General features: G+C 44.3%; 1 protein-coding gene and 1 long non-coding RNA gene across 6 annotated transcripts in view; one reads left to right on the plus strand and one right to left on the minus strand.

The window, feature by feature from the left end:
- NCAN (neurocan) overlaps nt 1–8180 on the minus strand; it is a 70324-nt gene extending 62144 nt beyond the window's left edge. Inside the window, exon 1 of one of the 2 annotated variants that reach the window (XM_043964439.1) lies at nt 7773–8180. The gene's annotated coding sequence lies outside the window, so the exon portion shown is untranslated. The remainder of the gene's footprint in view (nt 1–7772) is intronic. The other variant, XM_043964432.1, reaches the window with a different exon arrangement.
- On the plus strand, nt 6302–22886 carry LOC122726618. 4 transcript variants are annotated; one of them, XR_006352810.1, is made up of 4 exons: nt 6302–6479; nt 11346–11678; nt 13287–13482; nt 21102–22886. It is a non-coding gene; the product is annotated as an uncharacterized LOC122726618 (long non-coding RNA). The 4 variants fall into 4 exon arrangements; XR_006352809.1 differs by lacking the exon at nt 21102–22886 and having other exon boundaries at nt 13287–13852; XR_006352812.1 differs by lacking the exons at nt 13287–13482; nt 21102–22886 and adding an exon at nt 12360–12416.
- The last annotated feature ends 2926 nt before the right edge of the window (nt 22887–25812 follow it).

Below are 25812 nucleotides of genomic sequence, written 5' to 3' on the forward strand. Positions count from 1 at the left end.
GGTGTCTAAAGAGTTTGAGAGTTCCCAGACTAGTTTTGGTCCCTAAGGTCCCTTCAAGCATCAAAATTCCATGTTCTGAGGTCTTTTCCAGCTCTCATAGAATTTCAGAGCTGGAAGGGACCTCAAAGGTCACTCAGTCCAGTCCCTATTGGAACCCTTTACACATAATTCCAATGAGTGATCAGTCTTCAGCTGAAGACCTCTAGTGATGGGGAACAGAGTGCCTCCTGAGGCAACCCATTACATTTTTGGAGACACCTTTAATTGTAAGATTTTTCTTGCATAGAGCCCCAAATCTGCCTCTTGGCTACTTCTCCCCATTGATCTTAGTTCTACCCTCTAGAAACAAGTAGAACTCGGCTAACTTCTCTTCCACAAAACAAGATTTCAAATACTTGACATTTATCATGTCCCTTCTAAAGCTCTTATTCAGGCTAAAGATTCATGATTCCTTCAACCAGTCCTCATATAAACAAAATCTCTTGGCACCTTACTGTCCTAGTCATCTTCCTCTGGATTTAGATGTGCCCAGAATGCTTCTGGGAAGTACAGTGGCTAGAGCAACAGATGTAGAGGCTGGAAGATCCAAGTTCAAATCCTGCCTCAGATACTTACTAGTTGTGAGATCATGGGAAAGTTATTTAAACTCTCTCAGCCTCAGTTTCCTCATCTGTAAAAATAGGGATAATAATAGCACCAGTTTCGCAGAGTTATTGTGAAGGATCAAATGATGTAACATGTAAAATACTTTACTAACCTTAAAGCTTTGTATAAATATTAACTGTTATTATTGTTGTTGTTCTTAATGAATAAAAGTCTCCAGGTATGGTCTTAATGAATAAAAGTCTCCAGGTATGGTGGAGAGTGCAGCAAAGCTGTCACTCTTTCCCACTCCCACTCCAACTCCCCCCACCCTCCAACTTCCTGGAGGGCAGGGTAAGGTGGTGGAAAGAGCTGTTTGGTGTCAGAGGGTCTGCATCCCAGGCCCAGCTCTGCTCCTCTCTAGCATTGCACCTTGGCCAAGTTACTTCTTTCATTGGGTCCTAGTTTCCTCCTAACACTCAAATTACCTGCCTCATGGGATCATTTTAAGGAAAGCACTTTGTAAAGCTGAAAGAGCCAGGGAAATGTTTTATTATTGTTGCAGAGACGAGCATGGCAAGCTACACATATAGCAAATATCTGCTGATGAGCAAATGAATTGTTCTATAATGTTATTGTTCTATTTTTCAAAGGTTCTATTCCATGAATCCAAGATTCTAGGATTCTATTCCAGGGTTCTGTGAATGACAAAAGGAAAAAATTTCTCATAGGACAAAAATAATTTCCCCTGATTCATAATACCAGGCAACACCAAGGGGTTGTGATCCTTCCCTCTGTATCCTGATCCCCAGGGAGCCTGCTTTCTGGCATCTATTTAATTAACAAGGGACCAGCCACCTTGAACAGCTGCTTCTGCTGTCTAAACTATCTGCCTCAGCTAGGGACCCACCCTGGATTGTATCCTGGCCTTAAACACTCAAGGTGTCACAGTGGTTCAACAGGGACAAAACGATTAGTCATGAGATTTGGATTCTCTTCTCTGCTCTGCCATGGAGTCTTGGGCAGATTGTGTCCTCTCTCTGGGTCTCTATCTCTCAAATAGGGGAGTTGGATTAGATTAGATGACCTCTCAAGGCCTAGCTCTGACATTCTAGGTTCTAAGCTCTGAGAGACCTTCTAATTTTGACATTCTTGTTTCTAAGGGCTCTTCCTGTTCAGGTCTTTCAATTTAGACTCTCATAAAAGCCCATGGGAATGCGAACTTTGGGATGGATGAAGTAGCCAGATCAGAGGGTCATATACATGTAACTGGGGAGATGGAACCTCTCTGGTTGCCACCACTACCCCCACTTAAGAACTCCTAGATCCCCTCTTCTGAGGCTTCCCTTTGTTTATTAACAACTTGCAAAATTTTACCTGGATATAAGGGCACATTATAATTAGCCCCTGCATCCTTCACCTCCTAGAGAGGGCTCTTGAGATTGCCCTGGGTATAGGGAGAGGGAGGATGTTCTGAATATGAGGTAGGATGGGTTGGAATTATGGGTAGAAGTGGGTAAAGTGGGTTCAATAAATAACTAAATAAAGTCAGAGCAGAAAAAGTCAATCAGCATTGGCTCAAACTCAGTAGTGAATGGAGGACTGGACTTGGAATCAGGAAAGCCTAGGTTCAAATCCTACCCCCTAAACTTAAGTGTCTATGTGACCAAGCAAGTCACTTCACCTTTCTTGGCCTCAATGTCCTCATCTGTAAAATGAAGTTCTTTAACTCAGTGACTTCTGAGGTCCCTTCCAGCTAGAAATCTATGATATAAGTCATGTGTCTATGATCCTTTGATCCCTCTTTTATGGACATGGAGTTCAAGTTGGAAACAAAAACTGAGACTGGCCTCATTTCCTTACCCCGTCTGATAAACAGGGGAAACAGGTACTGCAGAGGAGGCAGGATGGAGGGGCAAAGTTTTAGTTTGAGGGGAGGAAATGCATGGCTTTTCACTGAGAAGGGAACTTTGAGTGCTGGGTGGGCCACCCAACAGTAGGGAAAGACTTTCTTCAAGTCTTGTAGGTTTGGCCCTTGCTACATAGCACTGCGTGCTCCTGGATGGGGAAGGCATCTAGAGTCCTACTTAAGCAGAAGGACCCTGTCCATGGTGCTGAGGGAGCATCAGCTGCTAAGAAGTCCTCCGAGTCTTTTCTTCATTCTGAGCTGTGGCCCTAATGTAGCTAGGTGCTGCAATGAGCCAGTCAGGAGCTTTCCCACCCTTGGTATTAATGGCCTGGGTTACAAGTAAAAAGTCCAAGCCTCAGTATATAAATCCTTGAAAATAAAGGAATCTGGACTGCAGTAGGCAGGGGAGAATTTGATGTTATCAGAGTTGTGCTTTATAAAACTGGACCTAGTCTCAGCATTCTATTCTGAAAAATCATTGGGGTGGACTAGATCACATCAAAGGTCCCTCCCAGCTCTGAAATCCTGTGTTCTAAGATCTTTTCTAGCTCTTACATTTTATGCTCTAAGGTCCCTCCCAGCTCTTTCTATTCTCCAAGGTCCCTCCCAGCTCTGACATTTTATGTTCTAAGATTCTAGGACAAATCTGGTGACTTCTGCAGGATTATTGGGTTGGGAGAGAGACCAAGGAGGAACTACAATAGCTGTTCATTGCTCACAGCAATGATTCCCAACCCATGATCAAGGGAGTTTTTGCAAGAGCACCCTGAATTCAAATCCAAATTCATAAATAAGCCAATCTACCTTCTATAAGCTAAATAATGTTTCACAGAAATATGCATTACTATTTTCCAAAAGCATGTAGATACTTTTTAAAAAACAAAATGTAAATCCATTTAAAAGCATTACTGGGGGGCAGCTAGGTGGCACAGTGGATAAAGCACTGGCCCTGGATTCAGGAGGACCTGAGTTCAAATCTGACTTCAGACACTTGACACTTACTAGCTGTGTGGCCCTGGGCAAGTCACTTAACCCCCATTGCCCCACAAAAAAACCCAAACAAACAAACAAAAAGCATTACTGAATTTAAAGCACCTTTGACCTCACTTTGTATTTTCTCAAGCAACAGATAACTTATTGTCGCTACTAGGTTAGAAGCATGCAAAAAAAGAAAAAGAATTGCTGACGTTAAAAAGTGGGGAATCCTCATACTCAAAAGGTTTTAAATTGATGACTTGCAGGATAAAGTACAATTTCCTTTAGCCTGGAAGTCCAAGGACCTGAATAGCTCCTTAACTTCCACCCCCAACATACCCTCTTCTGTCTATCCTACCTCCATTATATGTCCCCAGTTCTCATGGGATCATAGTATAGATCTAGAATTGGAAGGTAGCTCAGGAGACTTCTGTTTTAACCCTTTCATTTTATAGATAAGGAAACAAAGGCCTGAAGGGTTGTAGTGATTTATTCATGGCCACACAGGTAGTGAGTATTAGAAATAGGGTTTGAATCTGGGGCCCCTGACTCCGGAGCTAAGTCCTTTTTAACTTCTGAATGGGAGCAGGACATTCTGACATGGGTGCCTAGAGTGCTAACAGTCCCTAATCCAGGTTCCAGACTACAGTACTACTAATCTATGAGCACCCCACTGGATAGTACATTCTTTTTGTTTTTCCGGTGGATCTTGGCAAGGAGCTGCTCAGTGCTTGATTGCATTTGGACCCAAATCATACCCCTCTCCCAATCTAGAATGAAGGTGGATTTTGCTTTAGGGAAACTCGACAATAAGAGTTAGGATTTTACCAGATAAGTGGTGATGATGGGAGTTGGGAAAGGTGTTCACTTTGCAGGAAGATTCCCCATTGGTTTCTTTAATCCCCATTTAAAATGAAAATCAATTTGCAAAATCCATCTTGCTCAGGGCCAGGGGCAGGCAGACAATGAGTCAGGCTGTTGGTGACTGATGGGGATGTGGGATGGGGTCTCCCTCGGGTGCTAATAAATGCTGGCATCCAGTAAGTTCCAACCCCATCTCTCTCTCTCTCTCTCTCTCTCTCTCTCTCTCTCTCTCTCTCTCTCTCTCTCTCACACACACACACACACAACCAAAGGCTCTCAGGGTCATATCCCACCCCACCCCTAGTCACAGGCACTCAGTTGACATCATAGACACAGAATCATCCAGTTAGTCATACAGTCACATTCCCACATTCTCTGGCTCACCCCCCCCATACCTGCAATCAGTCACACACAGTGCACAAGTCACCCAAAGTCACACTCTTAAAATAACCCCTCACTCCAGAGTCCTGGTGAATTTTCACAGCTGTGAAGGGTTTTGTCATCTCATGAATAATTCATAGGCTTCATGCATATGCAAGTGGAGGCAAAGAGGGAGCTAGAGACCAGCCTCAGCTGGAACCCAGTCCAATTCTGGGCAAATGACAGGGGGGGTGGGGGGGGGGGTGGGGGGGGAGGGTGTTGGGGGGGTAAGAAAGGAGGATTAGTGGGAATATCCAAGTCCCTCTCCTAACTGGGTTTCCCTGACCTCCTAATTCGGAAGGTATCTATATTTGAAGGGATAGAAGGGATTACAGTGTGAGTATATGCCATAAGGTACCTTTGTTGGGAAACACTTGTGAATGTCCATGTGTCTCTGTGTGAGAGCATGCTTTTAAAATGTGTTTTTGTGGAGGAGTTTGGGAAGGTGCATTTCTATTGGTACGAATTTGTAGGTATGAATATTGCTTTCCTGGCATCTGTATTTATGTGTGTGGATGAAAGAATGCAGGGAAGGGCTGGAACCAGAGGGGCACAAGCTGTAGAGCACAGGGAAATTCAATCTTCAGGCTGGATGAATAGAGATGAGACATCCTCCCTCCAATTTCTCTTACCTTACCATATGCGAATCCCTTTGAAATCCTCTGTATCTTGGGCTGGGCAAGTGATGGCATTTAAAAGGTCCCAGGACAAATCCTGGAGATGGGACTGGTCAACAGATAAGGGGTGGAAACCCAGGGAGATATTTGTGTCAAATTGACTTCAGGAAATCCCAGGGAGCTTCCTGAAGGCTAAAAAATATAGCCCTCAAATTCTGGGTTCTCCTTGGACACAACTGAATCACATTGTCACAACCCACAGATAATTTTCTTCACACACACATACAGAGTCACAAGCCAAGAAACACATAATTCTACACATACACAGAGAGAGATTTAGAGCTGGAAGGGATCTAGACTTGCCTTTCATTTTTATATATGGGAATGTAAAGGCTCAGATGGGGAAACTGAGGCTCAAAGAGGTCATGTGACATGCCCAAGGTCAGGAAGGCAATAAAGCCAGAATTCAAACCCAGTTTCTTTGATGCCAATTCTGGGGATCTGTCCATTCAACACAAGAAGCAGTACAACACATCCTAACATACAGTCACACCCCAGCAGACGTATCCCCTCTCACACACAAAGACATGGCTGCAGTGTCTCGCACACACAGTCACAACCACATACACTCTTCCTAAGGGACCCCTCTTAGCACACCCAGACATACAATCATTCCAGATATGCACTTACAGCCACGCAGAGATTGGGAGGGGCGGGGGGGGGGGGGAGAGTCCGGGAGGAGGGAGGGCGGGATGTCTTTAGAGAAGGGGTGGCTGTTGAAAGGTACGACCTCTTCTCTTCGACCTAGCCTCTTCCGTACTCTAGTACACACTATTTTTTTCTTCTCCTGTCCCCCCACTCCATCCCCCTCCCTCACCCAAAAGCAGTGGCTTGAAAAGCCGAAGCAGCAGCTGCCCAGCCTAAGAAATCCACCCCTCCAATCAAAGCCACCAGCAGGAGGCAGGCACACCACCGGGAAAGCCCCAGAAACGAACAAAGCCTAGGCTCGGTCCACTCGAGGACTTCTGGCTAGGGCTACCCCGTGGAAGAGCTGGCTGCTCCAGGCAGCGAGGAAGGAAGGCGAAAGAAAGGGGATGGCTGGAAGTGTGCAGGTGGGGATGCTTGGGTCCTTCGCTGGCCCTTTCGGACCCTTCGAACCCCCTCCCTTTCTAATTGGTATGTTAGGGCTGTCCCCCTGCCCCAACATCAACCCCTGCCTTCCCCACACGACATCTCCCAGGGCATAGGGTGAGAGATGGAGGAGGGGATTGGGGTAGCGGGCGGAGGGATACATTATGGATTGTCCAGCGAGTCTCACTCCTATTTCTTCTGAGGCAGTCTGGACTGATTCTCCTTTTGGGAAACCTGTCCTTCCAGCTCCCAATGCCACTGCTGGAAGGGCAAGCAGCCGGAAAAGAAGGAGCTTCTAGCGTACTTCCCATGAGCTCCCCTCACACTCTCCTCAGGCAGATTCCTTCCATGCTCCCTATCCCAAAGGTGTTTTCTCCAGGCCTTAGACCACACGGAGCACCTCAAAGTTCTTCCTTTGCCTTGGTCTGGGCAAGGGAAGGAACTCCTGCCCCTAACCCAGGGAGGCGATAGAGTGAAGAATCCATTGTAGGAAGCTACATGGGCCAGCTCCACCACGTCTGACTGGTTCTTCCATTCCCTTGATCCCCGAATGCCAATCTCCCCCTGGGGTGTCCTAAGTGGAGTCTTAACCCAAATCACTTGGGATCCTGGGTCACCTGGGTGTTGCTTTCGTCCAGGGTGCTCCCCTCCTCTCCTTCCCAACTCATCACATTTGCTTCTCTCCCCTCCCCTCTCTCTGACAAGCAGCCGTGTTCCCCGCTCCCTGAGTCGCTGACCCCAACCCCCTCCCTCAGTTCTTGCAATCCCGTTCCCAAACTCTTCTTCCTCCTCTTCTCCCCTTTCCCACCCCAGTTAACTGGCGGGCTCCTCCATTTTCATACCGCCGCCCTCCCCAGACCCTCGAGCGCACTCGCTAGGGTAGTGGGCAGGAAGAGAAGACACAACCCAAGCTCCCCTCCTCAAGAAGGAAGCACTTCAGGGGTGCGAGCAGGCTGGGGCTGGAGAGCGCCGGTCACGGATCTCAGGAGTCAGTCGCCTCCAGGGACGGGTCAGTTGTCAACTCCCCTTTCCCAAGGTTCCAGGAGAAGGACTCGGGGGCTGCAGCTGGCCCAGTTTTCCTAGCATTCCCACCTCCGACACCCCTAACCTGGCCGGGCAGAGCTAGCAGAATTCAGCCGGCGGCCAGGACGGGGCGGGCGCTAGAGCCCGAGTCAGCGCTGGCCGCCAAACCGGAGGACTCCGGAGGGATCCCCCACCTTAGTCTACTCCCCCCCACTCCCCGCCTCAGGCCCAGACCCGGGACGCGCACCCACCTGCGTCTGGGCTCCTCCCGCTGCGCCGTCCGTGGGTCCGGCCGCCCGCGGGCCAAGGGGGCGGCGGCGCCCGCTCCTAGCGCCGGCGCATCCCCGCAGCGCCTGCGAGGCGGAGCGGTGCCCGGGCGGGTAGGCGGCTCCGCATCAGGGGGGGAGGGAAGAGGGGAGAAAAGCGAGCCAAGGGGAGCCCTGCACAAAGCTGCCGAGGCTCCGGCTCCGGCTCCGCTGCGCTCTAGCCGGGGTGCCCGCGGCCGCTGCCCCGCTGGCCGCCCGGCCGCCCTCCGGGGGCCCAGCTGCCTCTCGGCTAGCTCTGCACTCCCCGCTCCCAGCAGGTGGCCGCGGCGCTGGGGGCCTCGAGTCCCAGGGTCTGTCTCCGCGGTTTCCTCGCCTTCTCCCTTTTTTATAAAGATGATTCGGGTCTGGAGTGCGCATGCGTTGTCAGTTTTGCACTCCCCCCCATACCCCCTCCCCATTCTAAATTCCCCCTCCTTCTGTCTCTGTTCCCCCCACCCCTCCCTCCTTGTGGTCCAGAGACTTCTCTTGAAGATGCCCTGGGAGTGATGGAGAGACCCCCCACCCCAACTGTCTGCCAGGAAGAACCGAATATGCCCTATCCCCCAATTCGATCCATGCCCAGTTGGTCTGATGTTGGGGATGGCGGAGGGGCCAAAACCCGAACCTCGGGCTTCCCTAGCGGGATTACTGGGGTTTGGAAGGAGGTAAAAGGACAAAGGAGGGGCTGAGTGGTTGGTTAGGTGTGTCTACCTTAAGGCCAAGCTTCAGAAATCTCTGAGGACTGAGCCTGAGAATCCAGGGTCCCATTCACTTTTACTAGCCCCAGGCCCCACCGAAGGAGCCTTATTCTTACCCCTCCTAAATGGATATACTTTGTCGGTATTGCGTCTGTGAGTCTGTATGTAGAAGTCTCGTTATGGATTAGTGTTAGAGCCCATGTGTGTGAATTATCAGCCTGTGTTTGTCAGGAAGTGTGCTGTGGGGATGTTTTGGGGGAGAATAAGGGTATTTGTGTATCTCCTGCTTTTGTGTGTGGAGCAAAATCTGGGCTTTTTTACACAGCCACATTTACCAGCCATGTGACTGACCTTGGTATGTTACTTAACTGCTCTGGACTCAGTTTGCTCATTTGTAAATTAAAACGGCAAGATTAAATGGTCTCCCAGCTCTGATATTCTGAGGTTCTAGAGGTCTCTTCCTGGCTCTCTGTAAAAGGGTAAGTCAATAGAAGTCCAGATGTCTGTCTGTGGGGGTGTCTACCTTTGTCCATCTGGATTAAGAAGGGGGCTTGCGGTCCTCTCTGTATGTGAACGGAGGGTATTTGACTGTGTGTGTGAGAATGTGAGAGGTTGTGATACCTCTCCTGATCGCCTCAGAGAGAGAGAGTGGAGATTTCAATCTAGCAAGAAAGAAATGACAGACTCCTGCCTGGGTGCCAACTTTCAGAACTGCCTATTGTCCCCTTCAGCCATGACTCTGGTTTTTCAAGGATTAAGTCACAGTCCCTTTCTCCTTCCAGGATATTTTTTTCCATCTCCATCTTCTCCCAGTTCACCCCACTCCCACCCCCCCACCCCCCACCCCCAGTGAGATGGGAGGACAGAAGGGGTAAGAATGAGAAAAGGTGGATGCTAGCCTAGGCGGTAGGGAGGGTGAGACTCCTAACTCTGGTCTATAAATAGCTCATTGAGCAGGACTGGGTTTTTAGCATCCCTCCTCCTCCTTCTATGGCTAGACACATTCTTGTCCCTGAGCAACAAGCTGGCCCCCAGGGGGACTGCTGAAATGCTCCCTCTTTCCCTGAGGAGGAGGGGTTGCTCACCCATTCCTTCCTCCACAGAACTCTCTGCTGAGCTGCCTGGGGCTCCTAACCCTTTCTCTAGAAGAGGGGGTCCCCTGACAAAAGCTGTGCTAGCCCGCCCCTCCTCCAGTTCTGCTGAACTGTTAGCCTTGGCCCGGGGCCTGATTCCCAGGCCAAGGCTTGGCTAGGGATGGAAGGCGAAGTCCTAGAAGTTCTTAAGCAAGGAATATGGGCATCATGGCTGGCTCTGCATGGGACACTGTCAGCAGGTGTCTTGGGGATCAAGTGTCTTAAGCCCCAACCTAAGCCCTGTTCCGACAGGGGGAGATTGTAGACCCCACACAGAGGGCCAATATGTTAGAACATTCAGGTCAATTATCCTTTTGTTCAGTCCTTCCCATCCCCCATTCTTATATAGCTCCCTATTTTAGCCCTCTCTGTTGCCCTACTTCTTCCCCTTCCTACAAATTCCCAAACACCTCAGGGACAAGCGGCTACTTCACCCCTGAACCATACAGCTCTAATGCTCCAGAATGAAAACATCCTTGATTGCACCTCTGTCCTGTCAGAGACTCTCTAAACCAAAGAACCAAAACTCCCAGAATCTCAAAAGCTCAGATGTGGAAAGAACCCCAGAGAACATCTAATCCAGTCTGTATGGAACAAACTTTTCTTTGACATTCCCTACAAGTGGTCATCTGGCTTTTACTTGAAGATTTCCATTGAGGAGGAACCTATTACCTAGTGGGGCAGACCATCCCACTTTTGGTTAGCTCTCATTATTAGGAAGTTTTTCCTTCTGTTAAGCCTAAATTTTCCTCTTTGCAACTTTCCACATTTGCTCTCCATTCTGTCTGAGGGGCGTGGCAGTACAGTGTAGTAGATAGGGCATTGCATTCAGAGTCCACTGGTTTGAAGTATACCTCAGCCAGTTTCTAGCTGCGTGATCCCTGGCCAGTCACTCAAACTCTCTGAGACAAAGTATCCTCATATTTAAGATAATGGGGTTGGGGGGCGGCTAGGTGGTGCAGTGGATAAAGCACTGGCCCTGGATTTAGGAGTTCCTGAGTTCAAATACAGCCTCAGTCCTTCCCCCCGCATTGCCCCACAAAAAAAAAAAAGATAAGGGGGTTAGGCTGGATAACCGCTAATGTCCCATTCAGCTTGAAATCGATGATCCTATGGAAGTCTAAACCCTCTTCACAATGACAGCCCTTACAGAACTGAAACATAGATAATCATTTCCCAAGTATCTTCTCTAAGCTCCTTCCACCAATCCTACTATGGCATGATTTGGAAGCCCCTTTCCATCCTGGTTACCTTCCTCTGAATATGCTGCAACTAATGGCTTTCCTTCCTAAAAGTAGCACCCAGAACTGACCATAGTATTCCAGGCTTGGTCTGACCGGGACAAAGTGCAGAGGGATTACCACCTCCCTAGATTTCTTTTAAATACAACCTAAGGTTACATTTGCTTCCTTATGGGTTGTTATATCCCACTCTCTTGATTCATATTGAACTTGAAGTCCACTCAAACCTCTAGGCCTTTTTCTTTTTCTTTTTTTTTTTTACAGGGCAATGAGGGTTAAGTGATTTCCCCAGGGTCACACAGCTAGTAAGTGGCAAGTGTCTGGGGCCAGATTTGAACTCAGGTTCTAGATCTTTTTCAAACACACTACTGTCTAGCCATGCTTCACCCAGTTTGTAGAGTTTTCTTTTTTTTACCCTAAATCCCTATTAAATTTTTTTCTTTTCAGATTTGATCCAGTGTTCCAGACTGTCAAGCTCTTTTTTTGGATCCTTACTCTGTCATCTAATGTGTTAGCTATCTCTTCCAGCTTGTGCCATCTGCAAATCTGATAAGCCTGCCATCTATGACTTCACCCAAGTCATTGATAAAAATGTTAAACAGCACAGGGCAATGCCCAGATCCCTGAGGCTCTCAGAACTCAACACACTTTTATTAAGCACCTACCTACTACATGCCAGGTACAGTGCTAAACTCTGGGGATGCAAAGACAAAAAGTGAAACAGTCCCTGTCCTCAAGGATCTTACCTTCTGATGAAGGAGATGACATATACATTTGCAGGTAAGTGTGTGCTGGTAAATGTTTAACAACTGGCTTTGGGGGCAGGCAAATGTAGGAATGACACACCTTTAGGTTTAATCTGCATTAACATTTTCTCTATCACTTTCTTAAGTCTAGACAGCCAACAGAATAGATGAAATCCTAATTTGTAGCATTTGTAGATTTCTGACCCACAAATGTTCACACTGAAAATGTAATACCTGGATCTAACATATCACTGCATACAGGTATATTTGTTGTTCAGTCCTGTCAGACTCTTCATTATTCCATTTGGGGTTTTCTTGGCAAAGATATTGGGGTGCTTTGCCATTTCCTTCTCCAGTTCATTTTACAGATGAGGAAACTGAGTCAAACAGGGTGAAATGACTTGCCCAGGGTTAAAAGCTAGTAAGTGTCTGAGACCAGATTTGAACTCAGGAAGGTGAGTCTTCATGACTTGCCCAGCCCTCTATTCATTCTACCACCTAGCTGCCTATATATGTGTGCATATGTATATATGTATACATATACATATACATATATATATATACCCATTTATACACACATGCATATTGTTGTTGTTGTATGCCCTAAATTCTTGAAGAGGACCATGTCATTAAGAGGTGATATCATGACTTGCAGTAAATTGGATTTAAGTGAGGGAGGGCTGTGCAAAGTCACCAACCTCATTCTCTCCTGCAGAGCCATTTGGATCCAGTGGCAAGATATACATCAGAACAACTGGAGATGGGCCCAGATATTTAAGGCAATTGGGGTTAACTGACTTGCCCAGGGTCACACAGTAAGTGTCTGAGGTGAAATTTGAACTCAGGTCATCCCAACTTCAGGGCCAGTGTTTTATCCACTGTGCCACTTAGCTGTCCCTAAAATGTGGATCATAGAGTACATGGAGGAAGGTCTGGAAAGACAGGAAGAAGCCAGATTGTAAAGAACATTAAATGCCATTCTAGAGGTAATTAGGAGGTAGTAGGATTTGTTGAATAAGGGGATTATATGGTCAGACTGATGCTTTAGGAAAATCACAGAGAATGGATTGCGGTGGGGAGAAAATAGGAGACCATTTTCTAAGCTGACATTGAACCATTAATGACTACTTTGTAGGTCTCTGTCAGTTCCAATTCTATTTCCTTCACTACCGTTTAGCCCACATATTTCCAGCATTTCCACAAAGACAACATGAGAGCATTTGTCAAATGCTTTGCTAAAATAAAAGTAAATAATGCCTATAAAATTCCCCTGATCTAGTCTGGTAACCCAGTCAAAAAGGAAGTAAAATTATCTTGACATGCATGGCCTGGTCTTATCGAAGCAACACTGCTTTTTTATAATCACTACTTCCCTTTCTATATGTTCATTAGCTATCCCTTTAATAATACGCTATAGAATTTTGCAAGGAAACAAATTGAAGTTCACTGGTCTAAAGTCTGAAGACCCTGTTTTCTTTCTTTCTACCTCACCCCAATTGTTGTTGTTGTTGTTTTCAAAGAGGACCAATGATACCAAGATGTTGGGGTAAAATAATGGATGATGGATGATGTCTTGACTTTGCATTAATTGGGTTTAAGTGAGGCAGGGTTGCACAGAGTCCTCAGTCTCACTCTCTTCCAGAGTTATCCGAGTCCAGTTGCAAAACAAAATTCAAGACGACTGGTGATAGCCCAGGATGCAGTGGGTGACCTTGGCATCTTCAAAGTCTGACCAAGCTCTACACACTCCACAGCGCCTGCTTCAGCAGCCTTCATAGCCATTGGAACAAACCATTCTCATCGCCTATTCTGCCAGGGGAAGCCTTCACATGTTTGAGGTAGACATCCCCTAATTCACCAACAGATTTGAGGCCTGTGGGTTGCCCTCAACTTGGTTTAGCTTGCTTGCTGAGATGGTTTTACTGGGGTGTAGCTTTTGCACATGCTACAGCTTCTTGGAGCCACTGATGAGAGTTGGGTGATAGGTAGACAATAAAGGTGGATGGGCATCCCTGAAAAAGGCTCAGCAATCCCCCACATCAGAGGTGCTAGTCCTCCCTGAACACCCCATACTCCTCTCCCCAATTGATGTAAGCCCAGAAGGCCCAGATAGTTGAATTGAATCAGTCAATCAAATGTGTAAACTAGGTATGAACGTTTTTAATAAAATTTGGAGTAAAGTGTTTTGATCATTAAATGAAAGTGGATAGGAAAATATCTTGTGATTGGCTGAAAAATGCAGACATACCTCTGGGATAGTTAGTTCAAAATGATGTCTTCTAGTATGAATGAGTTGAACAGTGGTTGAATCCAGTGGTAAAGAATTCCTAAAAGGCAATTGCCCTTGGGAGACAAGTATGAGTTTTTATCCTCCCTCTCTACATCCTCTCCCTTCTCCTCCCTATTGTCAAAGTGACAACTTTGTGAATTTCAAAAGGTTGGAAGATCCGGAGTTCCCATGGGCATTGGTAGCAGTGTCCCTGTAATGGCAATGGCTCCTGATGGCCATGTGCGCATCTAGAGCTGAGACAATCACCAAAGACAAACTAGACACATTGAAGAAAAAGGTCTTTGCAAAGGTACTGGCCTTCAGTGCCTAGAAGATTACACCTAAGGGGAAGGCTCCATTAAAAAAGAAAAGAGTTTCTAGGAACTGGGAGCTGTGGATTTACCTTTCATCCACATATGTTTTCTAAATCTGAGCCCACTCTCCTAGGGGAACTTGTATATACAAGGGGAGGGGGATGCTTCTGGCTTGGGAGGAATGTTTCTTGTGAGTGAAGGTACTAGAAACCCAAGCCCCTTAGAGTTATCTCGAAGACCCTGAGCCTCTTTGTAGAGACTTGATCTGCGTTGTCTTTTTTCCCCCTGGGGCAATGGGGGTTAAGTGACTTGCTCAAGGTCACATAGCTAGTAAATGTCAAGTGTCTGAGGCTGGATTGGAACTCAGGTCCTCTTGAATCCAGGGTCAGTGCTTTATCCACTGCGACACCTAGCTGCCCTTTGATCTGTCATTGTCAATGGTAGTTAGAGATTTTCCTTGGAAGGGGTGCTATATTTCCTTTGTGGAAAATCAAGACATTTATTCTTTTCTAGTCCCATGCTAGTTTTCCTGGGCTCCACAATCTCACAAATACCACTGACAGCGGCTCAGTTTTTTTCTCCATTAAATGAGGCTCATGGAATAGATGATCTCTAAGGTCCTTTCCAGCTTTGATGTTCTCTGATGACAATGGTGATGAAGACAGAGATACTGGTAATGATGAAAATGGTAGCAGATTTTCTCAACAATCAACACTTATTAATTGCTTCTCTGTTTGGGGCCCTGTGCTCGGTACTGGAGGAGACAAAAATTAATAACAAAATCATTTCTGCTCTTGAGTAATTTACAATCCATGGAATGGGAAAGGGTACTGATACAGGTAAGTGCTTGTCCTTTGTTTTCCAAGAGGACCAATGACATCCCAATGTTGGTGGGATGAGTCAAGATGACTGGTGATGGTCCAGGATGCATGGGATGATATTGGTGTCTTCAATGTCTGACCAAGTTTGAAGTGCTCCATATCACCTGCTTCAGCAGCCTTCATGGCCATTGGAACAAATTGTCCTTATCCACCAGAGGAAGTCTTCACATGCTTGGGATAGATATCCTCCCTAACTCATACAACAGAAGTTGCATAAGAGAGTGTTTGGGGGTTTCAGAGGAGGGAGATATTACTTTTGGCATGTAGAAAGAATATAAAGATCTTCCTGGCAGACGATGTCATTGGTAATAGTGAAGAGAGCAATATCCTGGGTTGGGGAAAGAGGAAAATAAGCGAGGAAAAAACCAAAACCAAAAACCAACAGTTGGGAAAGGCAAGACAGTGAAGGGAAGATGAGATTGTCATACTGACAGTGGCAAAGCTCAAGATCCCAGGGGCTAGGCTTATAGCCAACATGTTGCATAGACATCTGGTCTAGACTCTCTCCCTTCAATTTCTCTGGGCCACCCCCAGAGCCCTATTTCCCTCAGACTATATCAGGGAAGAAAAAATTAGCCAGTCTTCTGAGGTCTTGATCTAGGGAACCAGTCAATTGCTCAGTTTTCTTTTTTCTCTCTCTCTTTTTTTTTTTTTTTTGCGGGGCAATGGGGGTTAAGTGACTTGCCCAGGGTCACACAGCTAGTGTCAAGTGTCTGAGGCCGGATTTGAACTCAGGTCCTCCTGAATCCAGGGCCGGTGCTTTATCTACTGCGCCACCTAGCCGCCCTTCCAAAGTTTTCTAATGGCCAAAGTCAAGCAGGAATCTTGGAATGTGTAATCTGCATGCTCCTATTTTCTCCTGAGGCAGAGGGGAAACCCAGGGGTCAGAGCCCTAGGGCTAGAGTCAGGAAACCTGGGTTGGAATCTTGGCCATCAACTTGCCATGTGACTATAGGCAAGTCATTTACCCTTTAGAAACTCCCTTTCCTCATCTGTAAAATGGGAGTAATAATCTTTCCATATTGTTGACCTTATAAAGTTGTGAGAAAGCCACTTTGTAAACTGTAAGCTATAGAAATGCAAACTATTTTTATTATGACCTATGCATAGTAACATATTGAGTGGCTTATCCTTCTCCAGTGCCTTGAATAATTATTAGATGTCTACTGTGTGTAGAACCCTGTGCTTGGGGGAAAGATAAAGTTCAGATAAAATGTAGTCCTTGACTTCATAGACCATCCCTCCTCTCTGTCTCCCCAGTAGAGGGACATGATACACAGACATTTTTTTGGTGGGGGGGGTCACGTGGACCTGTGACTTCACTGAAGGAGAGAACTCAGTGAGGATATCCTTGCCACTGAGAAAAATCATCAATTTCTCTATAACTATTAATAAGCATGCACAAAGCACCTACTATGAGCTAGATTTTGTGCTAGGCCCTGGGCATATAAATACAAAGACTAAACAATCCCTGCTTGCAAGGAGTTTACATACTGATAGAAGAGACAGGTACATATAAAAACATACACAGCATACAGTGGAGTGAATAAACATAAATAAATGCAAAGTAGTTGAATATGAGGCATTTTTGGAAGGACAGCCAGTGCAAAGGTGCAGAGGTGGGAGATGGAGCTGTATGTGTGTGTGTGTGTGTGTGTCTGTAACAGAGGTATGGCTGGATCATGGAGTGCAGTGCTATATAAAATACCATATAAAGTATTGTGACTATTATAGTTGATTTTTTAGGTTTTGCAAGGGGATATTTAATTCAAAGACATAATAATAACAGAAGTATAAACATTTCTCCCCAACTTACATCCAGCCCTTGCTTGGTGCGCCAGAAAGCTGAGTGACTCAGAAAACTACAGTAAAAATTATACATAAGATGTACATTATGTACTGTGGTACAAACTCAGTGCTACATATAGGCCAAGGGAGGCAGGTCATTACTTACTGAAGGAATCAGGGAAGACTTCTTGGAGGAGTTGGTATTAGCATTCAGCTTGGATTTTAAAGGGTGGGAAAATGGGAACTGAAAAAAGATGGGGAGAATGTAGAGGCTATGTGTGGCAGGGCAGCAATATTTATCAAGCATCTACTTTGTGCTATGCACTGTGCTCAGCATTTAACAAAGATTATCTCATTTGATGCTCACAACAATCCTGGAAGGTAGGTGCTATTATTATCCCCATTTTACAGTTGAAGAAACTGAGGCACATTGGGGATACCCCAGGTCACATAGCTAGTAAATACCTGAGGCTGGATTTGAACTCAGGTCTTTCTGACTCCTAGCTTTAAATTCTAGGTTAAGGAATTTGAACTTGACTTGGTAGGCAATAGGAAGCCATTGAAAGGTTTTGAAGAGAGGCATGATGTGAACATATCTATGCATAAAGAAGATTGATCTGGTAGTGTGTGAAGGATGGATGGGAAGAGTTCAATGAAGGCACCTCCCTTAGAGTCTCCCCAGGCCTTTGCTGCCTTTCCCTGTGCTCCCGGCCATACAAATGTGTCGCATTGTGAGTGGCCGACTCTGATCCATCTAATTCCCCTGGGAAACAAGAAGCTTATTCATAAACTGAAAGAGAAGCCATGGAAGCTGTTGGCTCTTGCCATAAAGCCAAGCACACAAGCCCAGGAAGCAGGAGGGCAGGAGGAGGTGGGGGTGGGGTGGGTAGGGGTTGTTAGGCCTAAGCAGGCGGGAGGGACAGCCCGGCTCCAGCTTGCCCACTTGGGCTAGACATGCAGATTGGGGGTGTTCAGAGGCTCAGAATGTTGCCCACCTGGCAAAGGTCCAGGATAAGGGGCTTTTATCACCCCCCACCCCCACTGCCCAGGATCCCTCAGAGTTCCCAGAGAGAGGCTCCAGCCTGCATTACTTGCAGGGCCTCTCTGGCTTCCCTATCTGAGGCTTGGCCTCTGCCTATGGCCCTGAGCAGGCACAGAACCAGGTCTTGAGATGGAGACCATGTGGGAAGAAATATGGGGGCACAAGCTGGCACTGTGAGCAGTGCTGGGGGACAATAGACCCTGAGGTGCTTGGGAGAAATAAGGGAGAGGGCATGGGAAAAGTGACTTTTCATGCTGATCTGGATCTGAGCTTCTTAAGCAATGCCCTGTGACAACTTTCTATATTGGTCTTATCGTCCTGCCCTGCCTCTCCATTCTTCCAAACCACTGGAGCCCACAGCTGCCCACAGCTGGAGTGAGGAGGAGCAGAGCTTGCTCACAGCTAGAGCAGCAGGCAGCCGGAGGCCTGAGGCATTGATCCATAGCGATAAGTGGTTGTCAATTAATAAAGGCAGCTATTGGCTCAGATTAGGGATCTAAACTCCAGAATAAAGTGGTACTCAGACCCTGGAGGGCATCAATAGGGCTGTGTGAGCAGAGGCAGGGGATGGGGAGAAAAGTGCATTCGAATGTTTCTCTCCAGGTTCAGAGGTCAATGAACAGATAGATTGGACATAAAGGGATCATGAATGTCCTAAGATGATCTTACCATTTGGAACAGAAAGATATTGAGTCTGGAGCTTCCTCCGAGAAGCAAGTGAATCTGTATTCTCTGTAGATCCAGAGACCTATTGTTATCCTAAATGTTAACCTTTATCCTTCCTAAAGAGTGTGTGTTGGGAGGTAACCAAGGCTGAGGACTTCTTTAACAAGGGGAAGGAGATCCAGGAATATTAGTGTGGAAGGGAAAAAAATATCGAAGAGGTAGACACACACTGCCTTTTGCCTCCTCACTAGGTTTCAGGAAGCCCTAAGAGCCACAAGAACAATCTCTGATCTCTGGTCTCTGACTGGGAGGCATCAGCTCCGACATCCCCACTAAGTCTCCAGATACCCAGAGGAGCAATTCACTTCCGAGCTTGCCCCAGTGGCCCAAGGACAGAGCAGTGCCCTGGTCAGGAATCCATACCTCCTGCCTATCCCTGACACAAAGTAGGCTTCCAGACACTTCCTGGGTCACAGTAACATTTCAAATTAGGCAATCGAAGGCTGTGCCAAAACTTGGAGGGCTGACTTTGATCTTTCTGATCCCCTGCCTTAATCAGCTGACTTCACTGTTACCCTTTCTGAATTTATTCCTCAATGGTTAGCATACTCCCACATTCTCTTAATCTCTCCCTGTGATAACAAACCCCAAATACCAAAGAATAAATCCCCCTTTCCAACCTCAGCTGCCCACTCTCTCATTTCTATTCATCTCAACTCTCCTGTTACCCTCCTTGCAATGTCCCATGACAGATCTACTTCACTGTGCCCTTGGGAACAGCAACTCCATGTTATTACTTGGTTAGTCATGAACTCTTCCTTTATTCATAGATCCAAAAGGACATTTCTTTCTTACTCCTCTAAGTTGTTTATGATGTGACCTTTTAAATCTAGGTCATATATACATTCAAAGCTTATATTGGTATATAGTGTGAGATTTTGGTCTAAACCTAATTTCTGCCATATTGGTACTCAATTTTCCCAGCAGTTTTCGTCAAATAATGAGTCCTTCCCTCAGGAACTGGAGTCTTTGGGTTTATCAAACACTTTGCTATTGTATGTTGTGTACCTAATTGACTAGCAGGTTGTGGCCATCTGCAGATAGACTAAATCAGGTTGAGGATAACAGACAGAGTTAGGAAGATGTCCACCCCAAGCATATGAAGACTTCTGGAGGAAAGAGGAGATGAAAATGATTTGTTCCAATGGTCATGAAGATGGCTGAAGGAGGTGCTGAGGGGTGCTTAGAATTTGGTCAGACCCCAAGGTCATTCACTGCATCCTGGGCCATCACCAGTCGTCTTCACATTTGTCCTGCCACTGGACTTTCATGACTTAGGAAGAGAAAATGAAACTGACAACTTCGAGTGACTCTGCCTCACTTAAATCCAATTCACAAGCAAGTGATGTCTTGACTTGATCCCCTTTGAAAATTAAAGACTGACAACACCACCACCTAATTAACTGATTAAATACTGAATGACCTCTCTTTTGTAAACCAGTGCCCTTTTGGTGGTTTGTAGTACAATTTGAGATGTGGTACTGATAGATATCCTTCCTTCACACTTTTTTTCCATTATTACCCTTGAGATTCTTGATCTTTTGTTCCTTCATATGAATTTCATTATCATTTTTTCTAGCTCTGTAAAACCTTTTTTTTTTGGCGATTGGATTGGTATAGCACTGAATACATAAATTAACTTGGGTAGTATTGTCATTTTTATTATATTGGCCAGACCTACAGATGAGCAATTAATGTTTCTCTGATTATTTAGGACTGTCTTTATTTCTGCAAAAAGTGTCTTATAGTTAGACTTATATAGTCCCTGGGTGAATTTTTGAATATACATTTCCAAGTATTTTATATCTTCTATAGTTATCTTGAATGGAATTTCTCTTCCTAGCTCTTTCTGGGTTTTGTTTGCTGGAAGACTTTTCTACCCAAGCTGCCTTCCCCCTTAGATTACTTTCCATATCTATCTAGCTAGCTATCTATCTATCTAATCTATCATCTATCTAATTATCTATCTATCATCTATCTCTTTAATGTACCTATTTATTTGTATGCTGTCTTTCCCATTAGAATGTAAGCTCCTTGAAGGCAGGGACTGTTTTTTGGCCTTTATTTGAATTTCCTACACTTACTGGACTCCTGGTAAGCATTTTATAAATGCCTTTTGACTGACAACAACCCTGTGTGACAGATGCTGTTACTCCTCCCATCATATAGATAAGGAAATGGAGTCTGAGAGATTAAATAATTGCCAAAGGTCACACAGTTAGGATTTAAACTCAGGTCTTCCAGTTTCCTAAGCCCAACCCCCTACCTACTCTCCCACCAAGATAGAACAAGTCCAGAGGAGGTCAATTAGGATGGTGACAGGGTTGGAGAACATTATTCCAGGAGAATTAGTTAAAGGAATTGAAGTTATCTCCTCTGGGGAAGGAGTTTAGTCAGGGTTTGAGTAAAGAGATTAAATGTTTCTTACTCTTTTCAGGTATTTGAAGGATTGTCATATAGAAGAGGGCAGACCTGGAGCAATGAGGAGGGATTGCAGAACAGCAAATTTAGGCTTTCCAAAAATGAGAGGTATAGAAATATGGAATGAGCTTTTCCTGGAGGTCATGGTTCCCCATTACTGGAGGTCTTCAAAGGATGGTCAGATGACTATTTCTTGGGAAGGCTATAAAGGATATTCTTTCTTCAGGTAGAAGTTGGACCAGATGACTTTTTTTTGTGTTTTGGTTTTTTTTTTTTGGGTGAGGCAATTGGGGTTAAATGACTTGCCCAGGGTCACACAGGTAGTGTTAAGTGTCTGAGGCTGGATTCGAACTCAGGTCCTCCTGACTCCAGGGCTTGTGCTCTATCTACTGCACCACCTAGCTGCCCCTTGACCAGATGACTTTTGAGCTCTATCCTGCAGCTTGAAGATCCTATGACATGTAAGGAGACCTCTGGCTTTGAAACTGTAGCATCATCTCTGACTTCATCTTCCTCATGCCTGTTTGTTAAGCTCAGAATCACAGAATTTCAGATTTGGAAAGGACTTCAATTGCCAACTAGCTCAAGCCCTCCCTCCCAACTTAATCCCTTTACAATATAATTTCTCATCTAATTTTTTAAAGGCCTCCAGTGAGGAGACACCTCTTACCTCCTAAGGCAGACCACTAACTATATTTTTAGATAGCTTTCATTGTTAGAAAGTTTTTCCTTACATCAAGCCTAAATTCACTTCTTTGCAACTTCTGTCCATTTCTCCCAAATAAAACAAGCTTAATACCTTCTCTACATTCTAATCTTCCAAGAACTTGAAAGAAGCAATCATGTTTTCTCTCAATTGTCTCTTCTCTGAACTAAATAACCCCAATTTCTCCAATCAATTTTCATAAGAAATGTATTCAAATTCCTTCATTATCCTGATTTCCTTCCTCCAGTTGATCAAACCAATCAGTCGATAAGCATATTTTGTCATCTACTGCCAGGCATTGTAGTTAGTATTGAAGCTCCCCTCAAGGAAATTATATTCAATTGAGCAATCTCTATCTTATCAATTTCCTTCCTAAAAGTTGGCACCCATAATTAATTTATTGCTACAGATAGTATTTCTAGCACTACATCAAATAGTAGTGGGGGGGGGGGAGAGAGGAACAGCTAGGTGACACAGTGGACAAAGCACCAGCCCTGGATTCAGGAGGACCTGAGTTCAAATCTGGCCTCAGATATTTGATACTTACTAGCTGTGTGACCGTGGGTAAGTCACTTAACCCTCATTGCCCCATCAAAAAAATAAAGTAGTGGTAGTCATGGACACCTTGTTTTACTTCTAATATTGGAAAGGCCTCTAGTTTTTTGTGTTTTTTTCCTCCATTATATAAAAAGCTAGCTCTTGGTTTTAAATAGTATTACTTACCACACCGAGAAAAAGTCCGTTTATTCCATATGTTCTAGTTTTTATTCAAGAGAAATGGCTATTGTGTTTTGTCAAAAGTCTTTTCTGAATCTGTTGATATAATTACATGTTTTTTATTGTTATTATTATTAATATGGTCTGTTATGTTTAGTCTTCCTAATATTGAAACAACCTTGCATTTCTAGTGTAAATCCAACTTAGTCATAGTATATAATCTTTTTTGACACGTTATGGTAGCCTACTTACTAAAATTTTATTCAAAATATTTGCTTCAATGTTAATAAGAGATATTGATCTATGGCTTTCTTTCTCTATTTTAAATCTCCTTGGTTTGGGTCTCAAGACCATATTTGTATCATAGAAAGAATTTAGTATTATCCCTTTTTTTGCTATTTTTTGGTAAATAGCTTGCTTATAAATGTAAAATATAGATATATAATATATAATAACATTTCTATTTATTAATATATCATATAATGATATCAAACACATGTATCTAAATAATGTACAATAAATATTACATATTATATAATATTATAATTAATTATTCTTTTAATATTTAATAGAATTCCCTTGTAAATCCATCTAGTCCTAGTTTTTTTCCCCTTTGTGAATTTATTTATGATTTATTCAGTTTCTTTGTCTGATATTAGATTATTTAAATTCTCTATTCATTGTCCTGTTCATCTGGGCATTTAATATTTTTGTAAATATAAATAATATCAATTTCATTTATACTGTGGGGTTTATGATATATAATTGGACAAAACAGTTTATAATAATTTTCTTCATTTGTTGTGAATGCTTTTTGATATTGGTAATTTAGTTTTTCTTTCTTTTTAAAAATCAGAGTAGCTAATGGTTTATCTCTTTTATTTATTTTTATTTTTTAAAAAACCAGCACTTAATTTTATTTTTTAATTAGTAGGATTTTTTCCCTTTAGATTTTGTCAATTTCTCCAATAATTTTCAGAATTTATTTTTATGTGTTTAATTGGGTTTAAAAGTTGTGTTGGGGGGGTGGCTAGATGGCGCAGTAGATAAAGCACTGGCCCTGGATTCAGGAGTACCTGAGTTCAAATCCAGCCTCAGACACTTAACACTTACTAGCTGTGTGACCCTGGGCAAGTCACTTAACCCCCATTGCCCTGAGCTAAAAAAAAAAAAAGTTGTGTTGGTTTTTTAGTTTTTTAAGTCATACAACCAGTTGATCAATATCTGTTCTTTATTTCTTTTGCTGAGTATGTTGAGATATGAATTTTCCTTTATGAACTGCTTTGACTGAATCCTCAAAGTTTTTGTTGTATCATTTTCATTATTTTTGGGGGGTGGGGCAATGAGGGTTAAGTGTCTTGCCCAGGGTCACACAGCTAGTAAGTGTCTAGTGTCTGAGGCTGGATTTGAACTCGGGTCCTCCTGGATCCAGGGCCAGTGCTTTATCCACTGTGCCACCTAGCTGCCCCTATTTTCATTATTTTTAATGAAATTATCTATTGTTTCTTTGGTTTGTTCTTTGACTCACCAGATCTTTAGGAGTAAGTTATTTAAACCTCAAATTAATTTTTAATCTTCTCTTCAGTGGTCCTTTGTGGAATGTAATTTTTACTGCTTTGTGGTCAGCAAAGGATGTGTTCATTTCTGCTTTCTTGCATTTCTTTGTGAGCTTGTTCTGCTTTAATACATGGTCAGTCTTTGTAAAAGTATGCAGCTGAGAAATATGTACATTCTTTTATATCCCCATTCAATAATCTCTAAAGAGCTATCATATTTAACTTTTCTAAAAAAATTTTCAGATCCTTAACTTCTTTCTTGCATATTTTTAAAAATTAGATTTGTCTAGGTGGTGCCCATAATTGAACATAATACTCTGGATGTGGTCTGACCTGGGAAAAGTATAGAGGAACTACTACCTCCTTACTCTGAGAAACTATGTCTCCCAACACAGTCTAACTTTGCATTAGCAAGAACTTCTTTAAGAATCTGTCTCAAAAGGATACTGCTTCATAGACAGCATGGAGGGCACTGGGAAGCTGCATGAACTCCTGGTTCTAGTAAAGAGGATCTTGGTGTGGTGGAGGAGACTAGACTAGGCAGCAGTGACCAGAAGGGAGCAAGTGGCTCCTAGGGCTTGTGGGAGAAAGGCAAGGAGGAAAGGAAAAATCAATCCTTGTCCAAGGGATGTTTCCTGGACATTAAGGGCAGGAGTCCCAAGTCAATGACAGGCTTCCAATGGAGTTGATTAATTGAGATTCAAGCATTAGCAGTAATTTGGGGGTTGGGACCATCTGGGTGGCTATTATCCAACTTCTCTCTTTTCCTTTTCCCTTTCCCTTTCCCACTCCCCCCACACTATTCCCCTGCTCCTTTCTCCTTCTTCCTCTCCTCACTTATGCATCCCTACCTTTTCCTCTTCGTTACATCTCTCCATTTCTCCTTCCTATACCCTTCCCCTTCTTGACAAGCTTGGCTAGTTCCCCTCCTCCTCTCCCTAGAGCAATGTGATTCAATGAAAGGCCCCAGATGGTGAGGAAGTCACTGGAGCTGGAGAATAAGTGAGCCAAAAAGTCACTGATTCCCTGGAGGCCTTAGGCCACTGCCAGCATCCTCATGGCTTCTCAGCTTCTTTTAGCTCCAGCAAGCAGTTATCTTACATCTGATTGAATGCTTCTGGTGATAGAGAACCCAGAAGTCTATGTTTGGATAGTTCATTGTTAGGAGGGCCTTTCTTATATCTAACCATAATTTTTCTACTTGTTATAGTGGGAAAAGCAATGAATTAGAGTCAAAGAATCTGAGTTTGCATCATATCACCACTAACTATTCTCTGTGTGACTTTGGGCAAATCACTTACCCTTTTTGTGCTCCAGTTTCCTTATTTGTACAATAACAAGATTGTACTTTGATGATATCTGAGGTCCCTTCCAGCTATGAATCTGTGATTCTATTATTTGCCTCCATTGCTCCTATTTATGATCCCAGGGGCCAGAACCCAACTCTGTTATTCACTGTGTGACTCTGGGCAAGTCACTTGACCTCTCTGTGCCTTAATTTCTTCATCCATAAAGGTTGGGGTTGTATGGGGTGGTGGTGCTCTAAACTATGATCCTATAGTACTCAGAGTAATGGGCAAAAATGGCATTGAAAAAGATTAGGGAAAGATGTAGGAAAAGCTTGTGTATGATGAGAGCTGTTCAAAAGAAGAATGTGGGGGCAGCTAGGTGGCGCAATGGATAAAGCACCAGCCCTGGATTCAGGAGGACCTGAGTTCAAAATCCAGCCTCAGACACTTGACACTTAC

Source organism: Dromiciops gliroides, chromosome 1, assembly GCF_019393635.1.
Source record: "Dromiciops gliroides isolate mDroGli1 chromosome 1, mDroGli1.pri, whole genome shotgun sequence".
Lineage (NCBI taxonomy): Eukaryota > Metazoa > Chordata > Mammalia > Microbiotheria > Microbiotheriidae > Dromiciops > Dromiciops gliroides.